The following is a 19,460-nucleotide window of genomic DNA, read 5'->3' on the forward strand; positions in this document are numbered from 1 at the left end:
AACTAAGTATGCACGTACTGACTGAGTAAAATAATTGTCTTTTGTTTTCACACGACTCTAGAGATATACTCTTGATTAGGGAGAGCAAAGTTGTCATGTTTTATGGTTGTCAGAAACGAAATCCCTTTTTGTCTATCCAGGGAGGTTAAACTCCTCCTTACCTATTCGAGAAAGTTTCTAGTGAACTCTGAGCTAGCTGGCACACAAAACTTTAAGTCTAATATCGTCAGTAGAAGACCTAGTTAACCTCGGTCATACGTCTATACTATTGAAGTTATTATTCCAATGCGCAGAGCCTATTGGGATAATAGGAACTACACTACACTGTGAATCAATTTGAACCTGATGTTCCCAGATGTTTTGTTATGTTAAAAGTTTTCTAAAGTGCACAGCTGCCCCAGCGAAGGGGCGTCCCGGCGCTACCAGATCTAATAGCACATACAGTCCAGAACGAAAGAAGCAAGTAATTCAACCCATAGTCTATACTGAAGGTAAAAGGAAGGTTTTGATGGCTTTTCAGAAGACGAACAAGTCACCCATGCCCCGGATATGTAGCGGCAGAGAATTCCATAGCTTAGCAGCCAAATAACGAAACGAGCGGCCTCCTGCCCGGCAGAGTTTGAACCGCGGGACAGTCACCAAGTGCTGTCCCAGCGAGCGCAACTGTCGGTGGGGAACATACGGGCTCAAAAGATCGCCCAGAAGCGCCGGGCTGCCAAATTTTAGAATCTTAAAAGAAAGGCAAAGGGCTTTATCCTTGATCCGCTTGTCAATTGGAAGCCAATGCAGCCCTTGACTGGTGGTCCTAACCGGGCAATAGCGAGGGAGACCTACCAGAGTTCTGGCTGCAGAATTTTGAACTCGTTGTAGTCGCCGTATCTCTGCTTTATTAGCCCCCAAAAGCAGAGAGCTAGCATAATCTAGATGGGAAAGTATAGTAGACTGCCGTACTGCTGGGTCAAAAAAATTCAAAAGAGGTTTAAGGCCCCATAGCAAGCCTGTGCAGGTGGCGGCAACTCTCTTTGTATGGGTCTGGAAGCTAAGCGTGGAATCCATCCAGACCCCAAGATTCTTTACAACTGTCTTAGGCATGGGCATAGCAATTAGATGCCCCCTTTACCAGGGTGTTGGCCTTCCCTCAATTCCCATCCATGAAAGATTCCACCAATTTGTCTCTCAAGGCTGCTCTGGCCTTGCAATTGATGTGTTAGACCTCTCAGCCTTAGGGTGTTCTTACCCCAAACATTTTGCTTGCTTACCTCCTCTTTTTGCGGAATCTTTTTCTTGGCCAAAGGACCCTGAGGACTTAACCTTTACTAACCAGTGCCAAAGTGCATGTGCTTCTCCATAAACATGGCAACATTGGTGTATACACAATTGGCACATCTAATTTGCTTGTAAGTCCCTTGTAAAATGGTATCCCAGATACCCGTGGCCGGAAATTTAAATGTTACTAGTGGGCCTGCAGTTGTGATTGTGCCACCAACACAAGTAGTCCTTCAAACATGCCTTGGGCCTGCCACTGCAGATCCTGTGTGTACAGTTTCACTGCCACTTCAACTTGTCATTTAAAACCCTTTGCCAAGTCCTAAACTCCCCTTTCTTTTCATTCACCTAAGTCACCCATAGGGTAGGCCTCAGGGTGCTGTGAGGCCTCCTCCTCTTATTGATTAACATGTGAATTCCTTAATACACTTGTAAGGTGCAATTTGTGATTAGAAAGGAGTAGCTATGTCATGTTTTACATCGTTGGGATGGTAATGACAAATCCTATTTACTGGTACAATTGGATTTGTCATTACTGTTTTAGAAATGCCACATTTGGAAAGTTATTTCAGATAGTCAATATATATGGCCCTAATAATGATGACATCTTCTGGAATAAAATATCAGACAAGATAGGGTGTATACCCTCCAATGAACTTATCATGGTAGGTAAAGGTTTCTACCTGCCACTTGACACGACCCCCGCTCGCCAAGCCACCTGTATCTATCATCCACATGAAGCTCACAAAATTCGACAAAATATGTTCGAATTACAAACCCAAAGATACCTGGTGATTACAACATCCTGAGTTCAGGGATTATACTTCTACTCTGCATCACATAACTCCTACACAAGAATCGATTATATTCTTATTTCTGGATTTTAAACACATTTAATAAATCAAACAAATATATCACTGAGATTGTTGAGATTGCTCTCTGACCACTCATGTCATGTATTAACACGCTCTTGGACGGTACTAATCATAAAGACACCACTAAGATTTGGTGCTTAAATAATGATGTTTTAAACAGGCTGGACAATATAAAGAAAATTTAAGAAGTTATATCAAATAACATCCTTAACAATACTTCACCGACACAAACATACAGAAATTCCAGGATGCTATCAAGGCAACACTGAGAGGAGCCCTTATTGACATGAAAGCAAGAATCAACACAACAAATGTTTCCTTACGACTGAAACTCGAAGAAGAAATAGGCAACTTGAGTTAACACACATTAGAAAACACCTGTATAAAAACACTCTCTCCCTACTAACAAGCAAAAAATATGAATACAAGTGAAAAAGCTGGTGTATGGATTGACAAATCTAAAGGCCTCAAACTTTGCAAAGCCAACAAAGCTGGTAAAATGTTGGCCTCATATCTAAAATACAAACAGAACAAAAAAAAGATAACCGTAATTAAAGATAGCAATAAAGAAACCCATATTAAACCGCAGAAAATCTTGGACACTTTTAGGCAATTTTACAAGACTTTATATTCTGACAATCAAAAGATTACTCAGGTACAGATGCCTAAACAAATTACACATACCTTGTTTGTCAGAGGAAAACAAAGCGCCCATATCAAAACCAATTTCCTTAATGGAAATTACTGATGCAACAGGTACTCCTAAAGAAAACAATGCTCCTGGCCCAGGCAGCCTTACAGCCAAATTTTGCTAAATATTCACCCAGTCACTCCAACCAACCATGTTAGATTTATGTAAACACTTCGTAACTTCTGACATTATTAGGGGGGTGCCATAGCAGAAGCCAACATTGTAGTGTTCCCCAAGGAAGGGAAGGACCTATTACTCCCCAAAAATACAGATAAAGTAAAGTAAAGTCCACATTTGTAAAGCGCACAATCATCCGTAAGGGTCTCTAGGCGCTGGGGGCCGTCGGGAAGATTAAGCGAGCTATTGCCCAGAGTCACATGGTGCTGGGCTAACCTGCCGCCGGAGCCGGGGATCGAACCGTGGTCCCCAGATTCCAGCGTCAGTCGCCCTGGCCGCGGCGCCACACCTCTCCCTTAATGAGATCCATCTCATTAATAAACTTGGATTATAAAATATATGCAAAAATACTAGCCAAATACCTAAATCTTTTCTTACCACAATTAATAAGTAATACACAAGTCGGATTCTTAGAAAACCTAATGACCAACGATTATACCCATCTCCTATGCCATCTTAGATAAAGTAAAATCTCTTACATTGGCTTCTGTAGTGATAGCACTTGACGCTGAGAAATCTTTCAATAGGGTATCATGGACCTTTCTCGTACAATCCCTTTAAAACTTTAACTTGGGCTATGGATTTAAAAAAATTGATAAAGGCCTTATATAGTAATCCAAGCGCCTGTATCTCTACTAATACTTCCCTGTCCCAACAACTTTAACTAGAAAATGATACTAGACAGGGCTATTCACTTTCACCCTCCCTCTTTCTGTTGGCTGTTCAATCTCTCCTCCTAGACATAAAAAACAAGCCCACCATTTCAGGAATCAACTTTCACGGAAAAGCATTGAAACTGTCTGCCTATGCAGATAATATATTAATCTTTAAGGATAAACCAAGCTCTTCCTTCCACGCTCATGTAAACTATTGAATATTATTTGAAAGTCTCTGTATACAAACTGAACAGGGCCATCTTGGAAGTTAAATACCTCAATTCCCATGGTATGAAGAACTTATTAGGAGACTCAGACCCAACTTGGCAACCCCAATATATTGAGTATTTGGGCATCGAATTTGGTTCCAACCTAATTGACACTATGAAACACAATGTAAAACTCACTATTCTGAAAACAACAACAGACTTATTAGAAAGTTGGTTACCCAAATTCATCACCTGGTGGGGCCTGATTGAAACTATAAGTGATGATTACCCCACAAATTAACTATTTAATCAGTATGCTACCGCTATTACTCTCAGACGACTTCATCATAAATTAGATAAACTAATCACACATTTTATCTTGCAAGGTAAAAAAAGCTGGAATAGCACTGAAAAAACTCAGCCTGTCCAATAAACTAGGAGTCTTCAATCTCACCAATTTTAGTGAGACAGACAGCCTTCTTAGTCAAACAAGGGACTCATTGACTCCAGACATTTGATTTCTACACACCCACTTGGCTGGAGGTTGAAAGAGCATTCTTGGACAACTTAGATCCTGCAATTCTACTGACCATCAACCGTAAATATCTCGTCACTTCCAAATACATATTCAAAAACACCAGAAATGCCCTTATGATACCCTTGATAAACATCACCTTCACAGATGAAACTTTCCACTCTAGCTTCTCTCTGGGAAAACTCAAACATCACATATGAAGGTCGGACCCTCTATTGGGACTCATGGATCACCAAAGGTATCTTTTTCTCTCAACAACTCCAGAACCTCTCCCCTAACCTTCTCAAACTATCAAACACAATACCAGTTAGAATATCAGGAATTCTACAATTTCTTCAAACTTAAGACGGCCATTGCCAAATCTAAACACCATTACAGAGATCCGTCCCTTCCATTACTCATTTATGAACTGAACAAACTAGGCACCCCATTTCCAAATGCTATCACTTATTACAACATAAAACATTAAGTGCAACCATTGAAACGTAAAACTGGTATACTAACTCTTCTAATCCCACATATGTGACCAATTGGAATGCCATATAGAAATCAGTCACCACACAAAATTTCACCAGCACTCTCCCAAGCCAAATGTTAGCTAATATACAAAGCCTACTGGACACATTACCGTCTACACCCCCTGGAAATCTTGGGAAGCACTATTTGCTGGTACTGCAATGAGGAAAATGGAGACTTCGCTCATCATATTTTCCACTGCAAATCAGTAGCCCCTTCTGGGACAATGTCTTCTCCTTTATCTCAAAACATTTGACTATATGTCCCAAGGAGGAATTTTCATTTCTCATCAAAGGTTTCCTTGACCCTAACATCAGGTGCCCCGCTGATCATCTTCTACTCTATCTTCTGTTGTCATCTGCAGTTCAAACGATCACCACCAACTTGAAGACCACACACATGGCTTCTTTTCAAGCCTGGTTAAACAGGGTATCACAAATCAGAGGTGCGGATAACACTGCTCTACGCACTCGATCCGGAAACCACAACACAGCTCTATATAGAAATCCTTAGATAACTATTTAGCTACCACCAAACATCCATAGTTGTTCCTTGGTACCTATACCTTAACATTTGGTGTGGCTGATTCTTATTCACAGTTTTATGAGTAATACGGATACTCCGAGATACATAATTGACCTTTCTATTTCCTCTTTGTACCTATCCTTTTTGCTGATTCTCTTCTAGGTAGTAATTTCAACAACTCATTTATTCAGAAGTTATGCATCGATTAATGTTTACATTGCATTTATTAACACAACTTGTCTTCTTAAGTGACATAGTGACCCACAAACAATCGTTATACCCTTAGTCATTTTCTTCTCTTTATTCATTTGAGTCTTATTACGTTCCTGTTGTGTATTCAAAAATTAATAAACATTATTTTGAAATAAAAAAATAGCATTTTAAATGACATTTCTTTTGAAAGTAAATATTACTTCCTCCCAGTTCCCAATCAAAAGTCATCTCCTACTAAATGTAATAAGGTAATCCAATGTTATTCTATGGGAGAAGGAGGCCCCACAGTAGTGGATAACGAATTTGGGAGCTTTTCACTACCAAGACAAGTAAAACTCAAAGGTGCATGTCCAACTTTGTAAATACTCTGCACCTTGACCTGTGGGGTGTTTAGGGCCAACTTTGGAGCGACTTACATATATTAAAAAGGGAGGTTTATGCCTGGCAAAAGGTTTATTTGCCAGTTTATATTGGCAATTTAAAAGTGCACACAAGCTGAAATGGTAGGGCTGAGACATGTTTTAAAAAGCTACTTAAGTTAGTGGCGCAAATGGTGCTGCAGGCCCACTAATAGCATTTTATGTACATGCCTTGGGTACATGTTGTACCATTTGACCAGGAGACAGCACACGCAATTTATCACTGGTTAGTAGGGGTAAAGTGCACCGAGCCCTAAAGCGAAAAAAACAAGAGGTGAGTAGGCAGAAAATTTGGAGAAGACCACCCCAAACCTGTCATTTCTAGCCAGTGCCCTATGAACATGGGATCACTAGCGGCAATAAAGATGGCCCCCTTTAGTTTGACTATTCCAGGAAAACTGAAGGTCCATGACACAGTAGTATCAAAATGGTTTGAGCGAATTCCGACACTCACAGATGGCAGCTTTGCACATTGACTCCGCAGCCAAACCTACAGCAAATGTCTGAATTTGTCTCATACTGAGGAGGATTACTTATGCAACAATACATCATCAGTAGGGAAAAACTAACCTTTCCCATGACGGTCTAAACCTAGCTCACACCCCCAATTAGTGAGTGGATAATCCAGTGCTTGGTGGATTCTGCTTCACAAGGATAGGAAGAGCTGACAATGAAGGATCAAAAAGTGGCTTCACTATGAATGCTTGGCCACCACAAGCCTGTAATCCCTCTGGATACTTTTCCGATATCTCCTGCTTCGAAACTCAAAAAGTCAGAAGACGCTGTCTGCTTAAATTCAGTGGTTTGCCAAATCAGACCAGAGACGTAGTCATAAACCAAATCTTAGAGAGCTGTGCTGACCCCTGGATATGGGTGGCGGGTGCATCCCACAGCAGGAAGTCCCTCGTTCACACAGGTGCTGTGAGGAAATGAGGAGTATTATATGGTGCGTTTGTGCATCCATACCATGTAATACACTTACCAAACCCTTTAGGTCCAATAGTTTTTTTCTGTAAAACACTCGGGTCAACCCTCAGCAGCTATGGCACTGAACAGCAAGGTTTACACAGAAAAAAAGTGTAAAGCATTTAAACTGCACCAAAACAATTGAAAAAGAAATTGACATGACACAAAACGAATCCAACTCTAATATAGAAAAATAGACTATATTTTTATAAGAATTTAGGAATAGATATACAAGCATTCAGAATACCGATTTCCAAATTGTGATTCTCTCTGAATCACAGTTAGGAAATGGGTATTCATAATGTATGAAACTCATTGAGTTTAATGTCAGGATTCCTTGTAGGTTGCAAATTGAACTACCTCATGAATATTAATGAGGTAGGTTGCAGTGTGCAACCCATTCGAAATCACAGCCATCACAGGAATGGCGGCCTGCAATCATTTCTTTTTAAAATGCGGCCCGAAACCAGGATACGTTTAAATAGAAAAAAGAAAACTTTGCAGTTTCATCTTTTAAGAATAGACAGTGGTCTAATTCTCCAAGGGAAAAGGGTCTTAGAGGGACCCCTTCCCCTTTACGAATTTATTACCACCAGTTTTAAACTAGTGGTAAGGTATTACTGTTTGGCGACTGGAATTTGGTCGCTGAATATTAATAGATACCATTCCGATTTGGTTTTTGGAAGGGGCTCAAATTGCTATTTGTGAACAAGTTACCAAGTTACCAAATTGTAATTTTCCTTTTGTGCATGGTAAAAACTTTCTTATGGTTCCAAACAGCCCGTTTTTACCGCAAAAAAAGCTTTGTACATCTTGCTCCAAGACCCTAGAATGAAAAAGATCCACGGAGGGTTTTGGAGATTTCGATTTTACAAGCAATAATAAATCAAAGCAATTTCACTCAATCTCGAACAAGCCTTGGCAACAAATTGGACACACAAACTTTTTCAAATAATACGTAGGTAAGATTCAGTGTGGTCGGTTAGAAGTACTTAGGGCAACCAACTCCACCAAGGAGCTAGTCAGGTGGACTGGCAAGATCCTCAAAAACAGATACCTTCTCAGAAGAAGCAGTCCTTCAGGAGTTCCCGGCACTGTATCCTCATTGCAATAGATTTCTATTGAGTGGTCCTGATGAAGGATGCAAAATATGCTCTAAGGATGCTAAAGATGAGACACGGTCCATGGGGGTCTTCCTGCAGGGATTCCTCAGTCTACGAAGATCGTGAGGGGTCCTGATTACATGGTGGACATCCCACGAAGTCCGCTTCTGTCTGGCTGAAGTACAGTTATCACTGGGCAACCAGTTGCCGTTTTCACGGACACAGGTCAATCCTTCCTACGTCGATAACTTTCCTTCTGAGGGAGCGAGCAACTCTCCAACAGCACTCCCAGGTTCAGCAAACTCAGGTGCAACTTGGTGCCGCATGGTGGCAGTGGTAGTGGTTGAAAGACTTTGGGCTACCCAATTGCCCCAACAGGCTTCTCCAGCCGGGGTGTGTCTCTGTGCAGCAAACATGAGCACAGTCTTGGCTTGACTAGGCTCTGGATACAGTTTCTCCTTGAGCAGAACACAACAGGCACAGTCCCTCTCTTCGCTAGCCACGAGGTACAGCAGGTAAAGTCCTCATTAGTGCATCCTCTCTGTGATGGTCCATCTGTGCAGCAGAGCAGTCCTCCTTTGGTCCTTCTTCTAAGTCAGTCGATATTGATGTCTGGGAGCCAGGGGTACCCTCTTTTTTGGTCGTAAAGGGCCCTCAAGGCAGGATGTGGCTCCCTCCCAACTGGTGACCTCTTCCTATGGAGTGTGGCATTTGACTATCTCATGATAAAAAATACTGCCCATTGCGAAGATGTCAAAACTCCTTTCTTGTTGTTCAGAACTCCTTAGCCCACCCCAGGGTGTTGCTAGCTCAGGGCTACCCATCCCTGGGGAAAACAGTTTTGAAAAGATGCTAGATGCAGGTAATACTTTGAGTGAAGTATTTATTCAGGAGCATCTTGTAGTGCGGACTGACAGGGATGAAGGCTCATATAAACGGTCTTTCCCTATTCAAGCGTGAACATTCCTATCTCAGTCACAATAATCACTGCACGTTCTACTTTCCACCAACCCAAAAAGAAACAGATCCCAACACATCTTCCCCTCACACAATAATAATAATAACTATGCACATTATAACTACACAATACGTAGCATGCTGATAAAGGACACAAACAAATTACTTATATATTTGAACTAAGCTACTGCAATTTATGATCACTACTTCATATGATATTTCTTTTATAAAACTATATATTACGAAGGGATAAGAAAACAAGGAAATTAATTACTTATCATGGCTTCAAGACATGTACACACTAATTCATGCAATGTGTCTTTCCTTAGCATAAAGATTAACCCTGGAACTTGGAAGGTAGGTTGGGACTCCTGCTTGATCTTCTTAAGACAACATTCAGGCTCATCTCTTGCTTCTGCTTCAAAGCTCCAGGCTAACACTCTCTGCGAACCACAGATAACTTGCCCTTGTTCCAAAGACTTTATATCCTCCAACATTGCTGAATACTTACTGACCTGAACCACCCTCTTTAGTGGCGAAAATCATGTATTCCTCTTCTCTCCCTTAAATGGACTTTAGACCTGTGCATAATGTCCTTCAACAACATCAAGTACCTTGCTTTCAGAAGTGGTGTACTTGCTTGGAGCGTTCTCTTCGCCTCTCCTTCACCCCATGAAAAACATCAGCGGATCCCATCGTTTTTTTCCATGCACAATCTATTCAATTGTGACCCATGTAACCTCCTTTGAGCAACAGAAAGGGAGAAACCTAGGTTTCTGCACTGGCTGTAGAATGAAGAGCCCAGATCAAATTCTTTGCTTCTTGCATCTAGTTCATACCACTCGTAACAGACAATAGTATTATCTCTTTAAATATTTTGCTGCAGCACTCGACCAAACCATTGCTTCTTGGATGATACATGGAGGTTGTAATGTGTTTGTCACCAAAACTAGACAGAAAAACTTGAAAAACTGGTTTCCCCTCTCTGCTTCCTGTGTCAGCCCATCTACCACAACAATGTGGCAGCCCTCCCTCCTAAAGTTACACATCTGCCCTTCAAAGGCTGCTTCACTTTTGAAGACTGTCTTTTTAGGGTAAACACCCAGTGGCGCCCTGCAGGAGGGATGTGACTGATTCCAGGCTTACAATCTCAAAATGTTCTCCTTCATGAGTCAGTAACATTTCTTTTTTTAGGAGGGCAGAATGCTGTCTCGCGGAAAAGGCTCAAAATGTGCCCGAGAATGCTTAGGAGTTTTAAAGGTAACAAAGTGGCAGCTTTGCTAAAGCTTCACACTGCAACAAGTTACATTAACCCCTTGCATGCTTGTGACGGAACCGTTCTGTCACAAGCCTCGGATGTGCTGTGCTTGTGACGGAACGGTTCCGTCACGGCCCGCTCGCCGCGCATGCGCGGCGCGAATTCCGCGCCTGCGCTGAGCGTTCTATTGGGCGGGCGGGTCCATGACGGAACCGTTCCGTCACAAGCACAACGCGCCCGAGGCTCGTGACGGAGCGGTTCCGTCACGAGCACGGGAGCGCCGCGCGGCCGCCACGCCCCCTTAGCACTGCGGCGGAATAGCCGCCGCAGTGAAGGAGTTAATTTCAACTTTAGACACAAGTTGGACTTAATGTATCGAGTTGCTTGATAACTTGGGGTGCCCACTTTGGTTGCACCATTTAGGATTTAGCACGACTTCAGGTGTCAGCGTAACCCTGTACTCGCTAAATGGGCAACCAAGTCCTTCTACAGTAAAAACAGTAGTTTTGTAGGATTTACGGTCAGGACATGTACAGTACATGTCCTGTCTATGTCTCATATCACACCCTGCCTATAGGACTCAATAGGCCTACCAAAGGGGCGACTTACACACATGTACTGGGGAAGTGGTGGCTTTGCCAGTGATTTTAATGACAAAGTTGGGCTAGCAGTGTGGGACTGCTATCGAAGTCTGCAGTGGGAGACTGGGGGACTCATTTTACTAGGGTGACCTCGAGGGTGGCACAACCAGTGCCACAAGCCCTGGGGTGCCCCTCAAACTTACATGCCCTGTGGACCAGGGTATCATTAACAAGGGCATTAATTGTAAGTTAGCCATTGGGTACAGCCTATTTGACATACACTTTAGGGTCAGAGCACTGGCACTTAGGTCTGGTAAGCAGGCCCAGTACAATCTCATAGTTGAAAAACCGGCTGCATCAGTCGAAAAATTTGGGGGTGACCATACAAAAAGAGGTAGCACGTCCTTTTCTAGGACAAGCATCTGTGAAATCAGGGCATCTCCACCGAAGGTGAGGTAGGCAGGCTGGCAGCACTCTTCCTTTTTGGGTTGGGGTCCTGGGAAGGGTGATTAGGGTCCTACCTTGGGGAGATGAAATGAGTAGAGACCACTGTGACAGCTCCATCCACATCTTGGGAGAGCCCCAGGGTGATTGAAGATCAAACAACCCTCCTACAGATACAGCCCCAGGAGGAGCCCAGGGAGCCACCAGCTTCATTCAAAGAGTCAAGGAGAACTGTCTCCTACAGTTCTCATCATTTTTTGCATCTAGCTGCATTCTTCACCTATGTGTGAGCCAAGTGATCCATTACCAAGGGTCCTAGACATATTCAATCAATCAATCATTGTATTTATAGAGCGCACTACTTACCCGTGAGGGCCTCTATGCACCGAGGGGAGGGGGTGTTGCTACTGCTTGAAGAGCCAGGTCTCGAGGAGTCTTCTGAAGGTGAGCAGGTCTTAGGTCTGCCGTAGGTGGGTGGGGAGATTGTTCCAGGTTTTGGTGGCAAAGAAGGAGAAGGATCTGCTGCCCGTGGTTGTTCGTTGGATGCGGGGGACAGCGGCGAGGGCGAGGCCAGTGGACCGGAGCTGGCGGGTGAGGGTGTAGAAGCTGAGTCGGCGGTTGAGGTAGGCTAGTACGGTGTTGTGGAGGGCTTTGTGTGCGTGGGTGAGTAGCGCGAAGGTGATTCTCTGTTTGACAGGGAGCCAGTGTAGGTCTCTCAGGTGAGAGGTGATGTAGCTACGGCGTGGGATGTCAAGCGAAGGTGTTTTGGATGCGTTGCAGTCGTCGCAGGTGTTTGGCCGGAATACCTGCGTAGAGTGTGTTGCCTTAGTCTAGCCTGCTGCTGACGAGGGCCTGGGTCACAGTTCTTCTTGTTTCGGTGGGGATCCACTTGTAGATCCTGCGGAGGGTGTTGTAGCAGGAGGAGGACACGGAGTTGACCTGCTTTGACATGGAGAGGGAGGAGTTGAGGATGATTCCCAGGTTGTGTGTGTGGTCGGTGGGTGTCGAAGCTGTTCCTAGCGTGGTTGGCCACCAGGAGTCGTCCCAGTCTGAGGGGGTGGATCAGAGGATGAGGACCTCCATCTTGTCTGAGTTCAGCATCGGTCGGCTGCTTCTCATCCATTCTGCGACGGCCTTCATTCCCTCGTGGAGGTTGGTTTTGGCGGTGTGCGGGTCCTTGGTGTGGGAGACGATCAGCTGGGTGTCGTCTGCGTAGGAGATTATGTTGAGATCGTGTTGGCTGGCGACGTGGGCGAGGGGGGCCCTGTAGAAGTTGAACAGCGTCGGGCTGAGGGATGAGCCCTGGGGCACGCCTTAGATGATGTCGGTGGCTTCAGAGCAAAAGGGGGGGGAGGTGGACGCTCTGGGTTCTCTCAGAGAGGAAGGATGTGGTCCATTCCAGGGCCTTCTCTTGGATTCCGGCATCTTGGAGGCGTGTCTTTAGTGTGCGGTGGCAGACCGTGTCAAATGCGGCTGACAGGTCTAGGAGGATGAGGGCTGATGTCTCGCCGTTGTCTAGTTGAATCCTAATGTCGATTGTGGCGGCGATGAGGGCTGTTTCGGTGCTGTGGTTTCTTCGGAACCCGGACTGGAATAGGTCTAGGATAATGTTGTCCTCGAGGTAGCGGGTCAGTTGCGTGTTGATGACTTTCTCGATGACCTTCACCGGGAACGGGAGCAGGGAGATGGGCCGAAAGTTCTTAAGGTCTTTGGGGTCTGCCTTGGGCTTTTTGAGAAGGGCGTTGATCTCAGTGTGCTTCCAGTTTTCCGGAAATGTGGCTGTCTCGAGGGAGATGTTGATTACTCTCCGAAGTTGGGGTGCGATGGCTGCGTCTGCTTTCTTGAATATGTGGTGTGCGCAGGGGTCTGACGGTGATCCTGAGTGGATGGAGTTCATGATCTTGCGTGTTTCGTCATCGTCGACGTTGGTCCAGGAGGTCAGGTGGTTGATGCGGGTGGTGTTCACCGGGGGGATGGGGTCTGGTGCTGTCGGGACGGTTGTGGTGTTGAAGCTGTCATGGATGTAAGCGATCTTGCGGTGGAAAAAGGTGGCCAGTGAGTCGCACAGTTCTTGTGAGGGCGGAATGTTGTTGGCGTTTGCGCTGGGGTTGGAGAATTCCTTGACGATGCTGAAGAGTTCTTTGTTGTCGTGTGCGTTGTTGTCCAGGCGGGCTTTGAAGGACGATCTCTAGGCTGATGTGATGAGGTGGTGATGTCTGCGGGTGCCATCCTTGTGGGCTGCGTAGCTGTCCTATGTTAGTTCGTGGAGCCATTTCTTCTCCAGTTTCCGTCATGTTTGTTTGGAGGTCTGGAGCTTTTTGGTGAACCAGGCGGCTTTCTTGCTGGTGCGGCTGTTGGATGGTTTCTTGAGCGGGGCGAGGGTATTGGCGCACTCGCTGATTCATTGTTTGAAGTTGTGGGCGGCGGTGTCTGGGCCGGTAGGGTCGATGGGTAGGTTCTGGATGAGGGGGCTGGCCAGCTGGTCCTCGGTGACTTTGCTTTAGCAGCCGCGGGGCAGCTGTTGGGTATGATGGTGCATGGTGGGCTTCTTGTATGTGAAATGGATGCAGCTGTGATCGGTCCAATGTAGTTCAGTGGTGTGGTCGCAGGAGATGTGGGTGCTTGTGGAGAAGATGGGGTCGAGCGTGTGGCCGGCAGCATGGGTGGGTGCGGTGACCAGTTGTCTGAGGCAGAGGTTGTCGAGTATGTTGATCAGGGTGGCAGAGTTGGCGTAGTTGTTGTTCTCGAGGTGGAAGTTCAGGTCCCCGAGGAGGATGTAGTCCGTGGAAGTGAGTGCGTGGGTGCTGACGAGGTCAGCGATGGAGTTGCTGAACTGTGGCCGGGGTCCGGGGGTGTCTGTAGATGAGGGTTCCTCGGAGGGTGGTGTTGGGGTTGGTGTGGATCCGGATGTGCAGATGTTCGGCGGTGTGGAGGGTGTCCTCTGAGAGTGTGGAGACCTTGAGGGAGGACTTGTGGACGGTGTCAGAGATTTTGTAGCCGCCCGGAACGGCTATGGCGATGTCGGGTGCTGAGGAGTCGTTCCACTAGGTCTCGGTCAAGAAGGCGATGTCTGGGGCGGAGGTGTGGAGCACGTCCCAGAGCTCGACGGCGTGTTTGCGTGCGGAGCGGGTGTTCAAGAGTATGCAGCGGAGGTGAACGAGTACAGTCTTTGGTGGTTTGGTGGCTCTGTTGCAGGTAAATCTCAGTTGCGGCAGGAGAAGGGTCCCTGGGTGCGTTTCGGGGCAGACTGGATCCAGGTGTGGTGTCGCCTGGCGTTGAGTGCGTGGGGAGTGCGGGCGTCGTACCGAAGTCTGGCGTCGTGGCTGTCGTGGGGTCCAGGGTTCTTGCGCTGGGCACAGTCCAGGCGTGGACGGGCGCAGAGGGGCTGGTCTCTGGCGCGCCTCCGCAAGATCTTTCAGCACCCTGAAAGGCTTCCCTTCTGGGAGTTGACCTTGATTAAAAAAAAATGGAAGTTACCTGTTGGTCGGCCCGAGAGCCCCACCCCACACCATCTGGCAGGTGAGCACTCCCATGGTACTGGAGGCAGGCAGCTCTGCCATCAGTAGATCTCTTCCACCACTCGAAGCTACAACTGCATGTGACATTTGGGGTTTATGCTGAGAGGAGCTTTGAGCAGCACCACATCTCTGCTGTGAAAAGCTGCGAGTTTCCCTTGTGACTCCTACTCATCTCAACTTATATATCCTGAAGCCCAAACTGGGTGGGCTCAGGCGCAGAAGGGATCTGGAGGCAGGGGGCTGTTGGACGTCTGACCTGTGGCTCAATCAGAGCTTTCCACTCTGCCAGAAGCAGAGACTGGCTTTTGATTGCTTCTACAGGGTGCCTGGGAAATTTACATTGTCTGGGAAGACCTACCAGAGGAAAAGCAGATTACCCATTCCATCTCCCTACTAGAACATGCAACCTGGGTGACAGAGGGTAATGTGGGAGGAAATATATCCAACCTCCTAAAGCCTGGCTGCACTTCAAGCTTCAAATGAGCTGTCATCGGGGCATCTAGAGCAGCTTGGAATGGTGAATACTGAATCATGCCCAAGAACTATGGGTCTTGCTTATTTATTTTTATTCATGACATATTTCACCACTTAGCATGATAAATGTTGTACAGGAGTAATTTCACACACCCATAGTCATAATGTTTCATAATAAACAGATCAGACCTATGTTAGTGAGAGCCTCATTCAGGCTAATGTTTCCCAATGAACCAAACTGATCGTTGGAATGTTACTATAGCTAACTAACACCTAATGTACTAAACATAAGGCAACAACTGTACTAAACATAAGGCAACAGTTGTACATTAATAAAATGACAAACATTTGGCAAAACAATATACAACCCTCCAAAAAAGGGTTTAACAAGGATAATACAAATGCACATTTTCTACCTCCTGGGCTTATCAGTGATAAGCAATACCAAAATCATTTCCTACACCAGTAATATATGAATGTTAATGTAACATACTGTCATAACAATTCACCCTTAAAGGCATAGTGGCATTAACACATGCTCTTCACATTATTTGTCAAGCCTACTGGTCTTGTCATTATTTTCATAATAAACAGAACATCGGTTTGTCACTGTAACTAACCCAGTCTTGCTGTTTTGAGACACTTTGGCAAAAGGCAAAAAATGAAATACAAAAACTCTTTTTTCAGCTTAAGTAAAAAGCTTCTGTCCAATCACACGCTGTACTCAAGGCAACAACCACGTGGTTGAAGCTAAAGTCCGTCTTTCAGTAATGCTTCTTAAATCCCTTTTTCTATTAATTACATAGGGTAGAGTGACAAGTGTTTGGACAGACCTATAAATATTGATGTTCTGCTAGATTAGAAATGCGTCTTGAACTCCGAGTAACATTTCTAGTAATATATGTTCTGCCATCGGAATTTGTTGAGTGGGTGCTTCTGTTCCATAGGCCTATGAACCAGCATGGTTCAGCCTATTATTAACTTTCCATTGTGCTATTACAACGATATTTACCTACCTCTCCAAGTTAAAACATGCAGTACTTTACAGCGAGTTCACAGAAGTGCCACCGTGCTGATGGATGTAATGAGAAATGTGCTCACATGACGTGGGCTAGGCAAGCAATCTGTTCAGCAAGTCATTAATTTTAGTGTTTTATAAAGTATCAGAAAAGTTGAGTGAGCAAGAAACTCTGTTAGGAAGACTTAGATCAGCAACTGCACTCTGTCTGCGTCCTTCTCCGATTAAATAATTTGATTTGGCACAAGGCATCCTTCAGCGGAGCACACTTCTGTGAAACAAACTATTGCTTTGTATTTGATTGTTGTGAAATTTTGACAGATAGAAACCGGCAAATACAATTGCTAAATAAACAAAGGGAATAATTAAAACCAGTGGCTGAAGTGCCTAAAAAGTGTGGGAACTTTAATCCCGAGTACAAATCGGTTGGGGTCAGTGAGTGTGGGGTCGGGGTCAAATATGTGATTAAAAAGAAGAAAATATTCTGTAACTAGCTAGTCTTTCACCTTCAGATAGCTGCTTATTACATAACACAGACTGTCTGAAAAGGGGGGCTTGGTCCACTGCAGTCATAAAGGACCTGCTAACAATGAACAAAAGAGTGACCTGGCCTGCTGTTTGATTAGAGCTGTTTTAGAAAATAAAACAGTCTAAGACCTTTATTTTATTCGAATAATCTGATGCAATTTAATTACTTTATACAGAACAACCATTCTGATAACACATTGTATAACCATGTCTTGTCAAAAGATACGATGTTTCACCAATAACATATTACATTTTTGAAACATAAAACAAACATTGTTGACATTAGACAAACTAATAACTACATTATAACCAGTCAAAAACAATTCAAAACATAACAACCAATTGTATCCATAAATTCATAATCTTTTGACTCTTAACTACAAAGGCTGTAGGCCTACTGGGAATACATTAAAACGTCTAGGTGGCATGGAAACATTTGAAACAACATGCTCATCATAGACATATGTCACTTAAAGAACCCAGTAGGGGTTAAACGCTGACGCGTTTCAAGTCCCTAGCTGGTGTACGGTGACTATTGGACAACGTAATACTCCTTTGCTTAAGAAAGTGTCTCCTTCTGTACGTGCTTAACCTGAACGCACTTACTTGTTACAGAGTTGGAATTTTTCAACTGTGTGAATGAGTCAGATATTGTGGCATTTGCTTTGCTTAAACCAAGTTGCTGTTTGTCGTATGCGAAGAGTATTCTCAGATGCGCTGCAGATAGAGACAGAGGCTTAATTAGTGAGAAAATAAAGTTGGTTTTGTCATTCTGTTGTGCGCGCTTGTAAGATATTTATACCTGGTGAATAGCCGCTTCAGTGTTACGATTCAAGCTGCTCATCCATCACAAAAGGTTTCAACGTTTGAAGTTGAAAACCGGAAATCCGGGTATATTAATGACCCGGCTCAGATGTCAGTTGTGTCCTGGGATTTGTAGTCCCTTGGACAATTACGGCCAGGATGAGATGCTGTGTACATTTGGCAGAGTGATCAGATTCTTCCAATTTCAGAGAGTTCATTAAGTCCATAGAGGATGCTGTTGAATTTAGATATTAAATAGGCTTCCTTCCATGACAGTGTCATTTCACTATCGCCACCTCTGGTATTCTGCTTAATAACACTTAGAACTGTCCATTTGAAATCGTGTTCAGTATGATTCATTTCGATGCAGTGGCTGACTATGGTGGCAGTGACCACTTTTGTCTTTATTCTGGATCTATGTTGCGCCAATCTTTGTCTGACTTTCTGGGTGGTTTTGCCGATGTATAGTTTTTGGCAGGGGCATATGATAGCGTAAATAACGTTTTTGGTTTTACAGTTAGAAAATTCCTTTTGAATCCATTTTGTATTCCTATGTGAGAATTCTGCGCCTTCAATTGTGGTGTCACATGCGGTACAATTTCTGTATTTCTGGTGCCCTGTGGTTGGTTTTATGTTCAATTGGGACAGTAGAACTCCCTTTTTAGGTCTCGCCTCCGCAACGCGCATGCATTGCATCGGAAAAAGACCTCTTGAGATGGATGCAGCTTTTCAGGCAAAAACATGCACGTGTTCCATTGCTTTCAATGCAGCGTGTGCACGTTTGGGCGATTTCCTTGCGAGAGAGCGCAGCGCCATTTGGTCGCAGACTCCCATAAGGGAAACGTTGCCTGCTCTCAGCCGCACGCCCCTCGCGCGCGCCTGCACGCAATGCTTGTTTTTGTGTGCATTGGCCGAGGGTGCACACAACTCCCGCTTCTCCCCATCCCCACCTTTCACGAGACCAATGCTTATTTATGTGGTTCCAGTTTCCAACAAAAGGCATGGACTGCGTCTCAGTGGGTCTTGTAATTGATTAGCTCCCTGCGCCCGTCGCCTCGCCTAACGGGGGCCTACGTGCCTCCTGCACAGGCCTCTGCACACCCTCAGAGGTTTGCCATGGCTTCAAACAGGCACTGACTTGCGGGCGTGAACCTAATCCTTTGTCCACCTTCCCGTGAGATGAGCCCCCACCTCTTATGTCTCGCCCCGGATACAATAAATCAAGTCCTTGGAAGCATTGGCACCGTCTGCCTGCATTCAGGGGGAAGGGAGGCGCATAATATAGCTTGTGTATGGGGGTGGGGGTTTGACAGTCAAGGCATGCCCAAGGCATCAATCAGAACATGGGTCAAGCCGCGCGTCACCCGGAGGGAAGTTGGGAGGAATACTTGCTGCAATACTTTCCTTCTGCACAGATTGGCAGCTGCTGGAAGCTTCTCTTGCCCTCTTTACAGACTGATTTTTCTCTTGTTTTTGATTCGTTCACTGTTTGTGTTCTGTTGAGTGCATTTTAAGAGTGTCGCCTCGACGGTGATGGTAAATTTGCCTACTACAAGCAGAATAAAGCTAGCTCTGTGGGGCACACAGCAGCAGTGCAGGCGCCCTCCTCTGTAGCAGCCAATGGTAAAGAGGTCTGTAGAGTGAAGCCTGGTGCAGCACTAGGACAGGGGAGTAGCAGATTTGGGCATTCTCAGGTGTAGCTCACAAACCCAGTTTCATTTTTATCA

At 45.0% G+C, this 19,460-nt stretch overlaps 1 long non-coding RNA gene and 1 pseudogene across 1 annotated transcript in view; both read right to left on the reverse strand.

Annotated features, from left to right (window-relative positions):
* The window catches only part of LOC144767625 (uncharacterized), a 108,326-nt gene extending 90,701 nt beyond the window's left edge, over window positions 1-17,625 (reverse strand). Inside the window, exon 1 of the long non-coding RNA XR_013598285.1 lies at window positions 17,536-17,625. This is a non-coding gene — a long non-coding RNA (uncharacterized LOC144767625). The remainder of the gene's footprint in view (window positions 1-17,535) is intronic.
* Window positions 11,551-11,706, reverse strand: LOC144771178 (5.8S ribosomal RNA; annotated as a pseudogene).
* Window positions 17,626-19,460: the final 1,835 nt, after the last annotated feature.

The sequence above is a fragment of the Lissotriton helveticus genome, chromosome 7 (genome assembly GCF_964261635.1).
Source record: "Lissotriton helveticus chromosome 7, aLisHel1.1, whole genome shotgun sequence".
In the NCBI taxonomy this organism is placed as follows: Eukaryota; Metazoa; Chordata; class Amphibia; order Caudata; family Salamandridae; genus Lissotriton; species Lissotriton helveticus.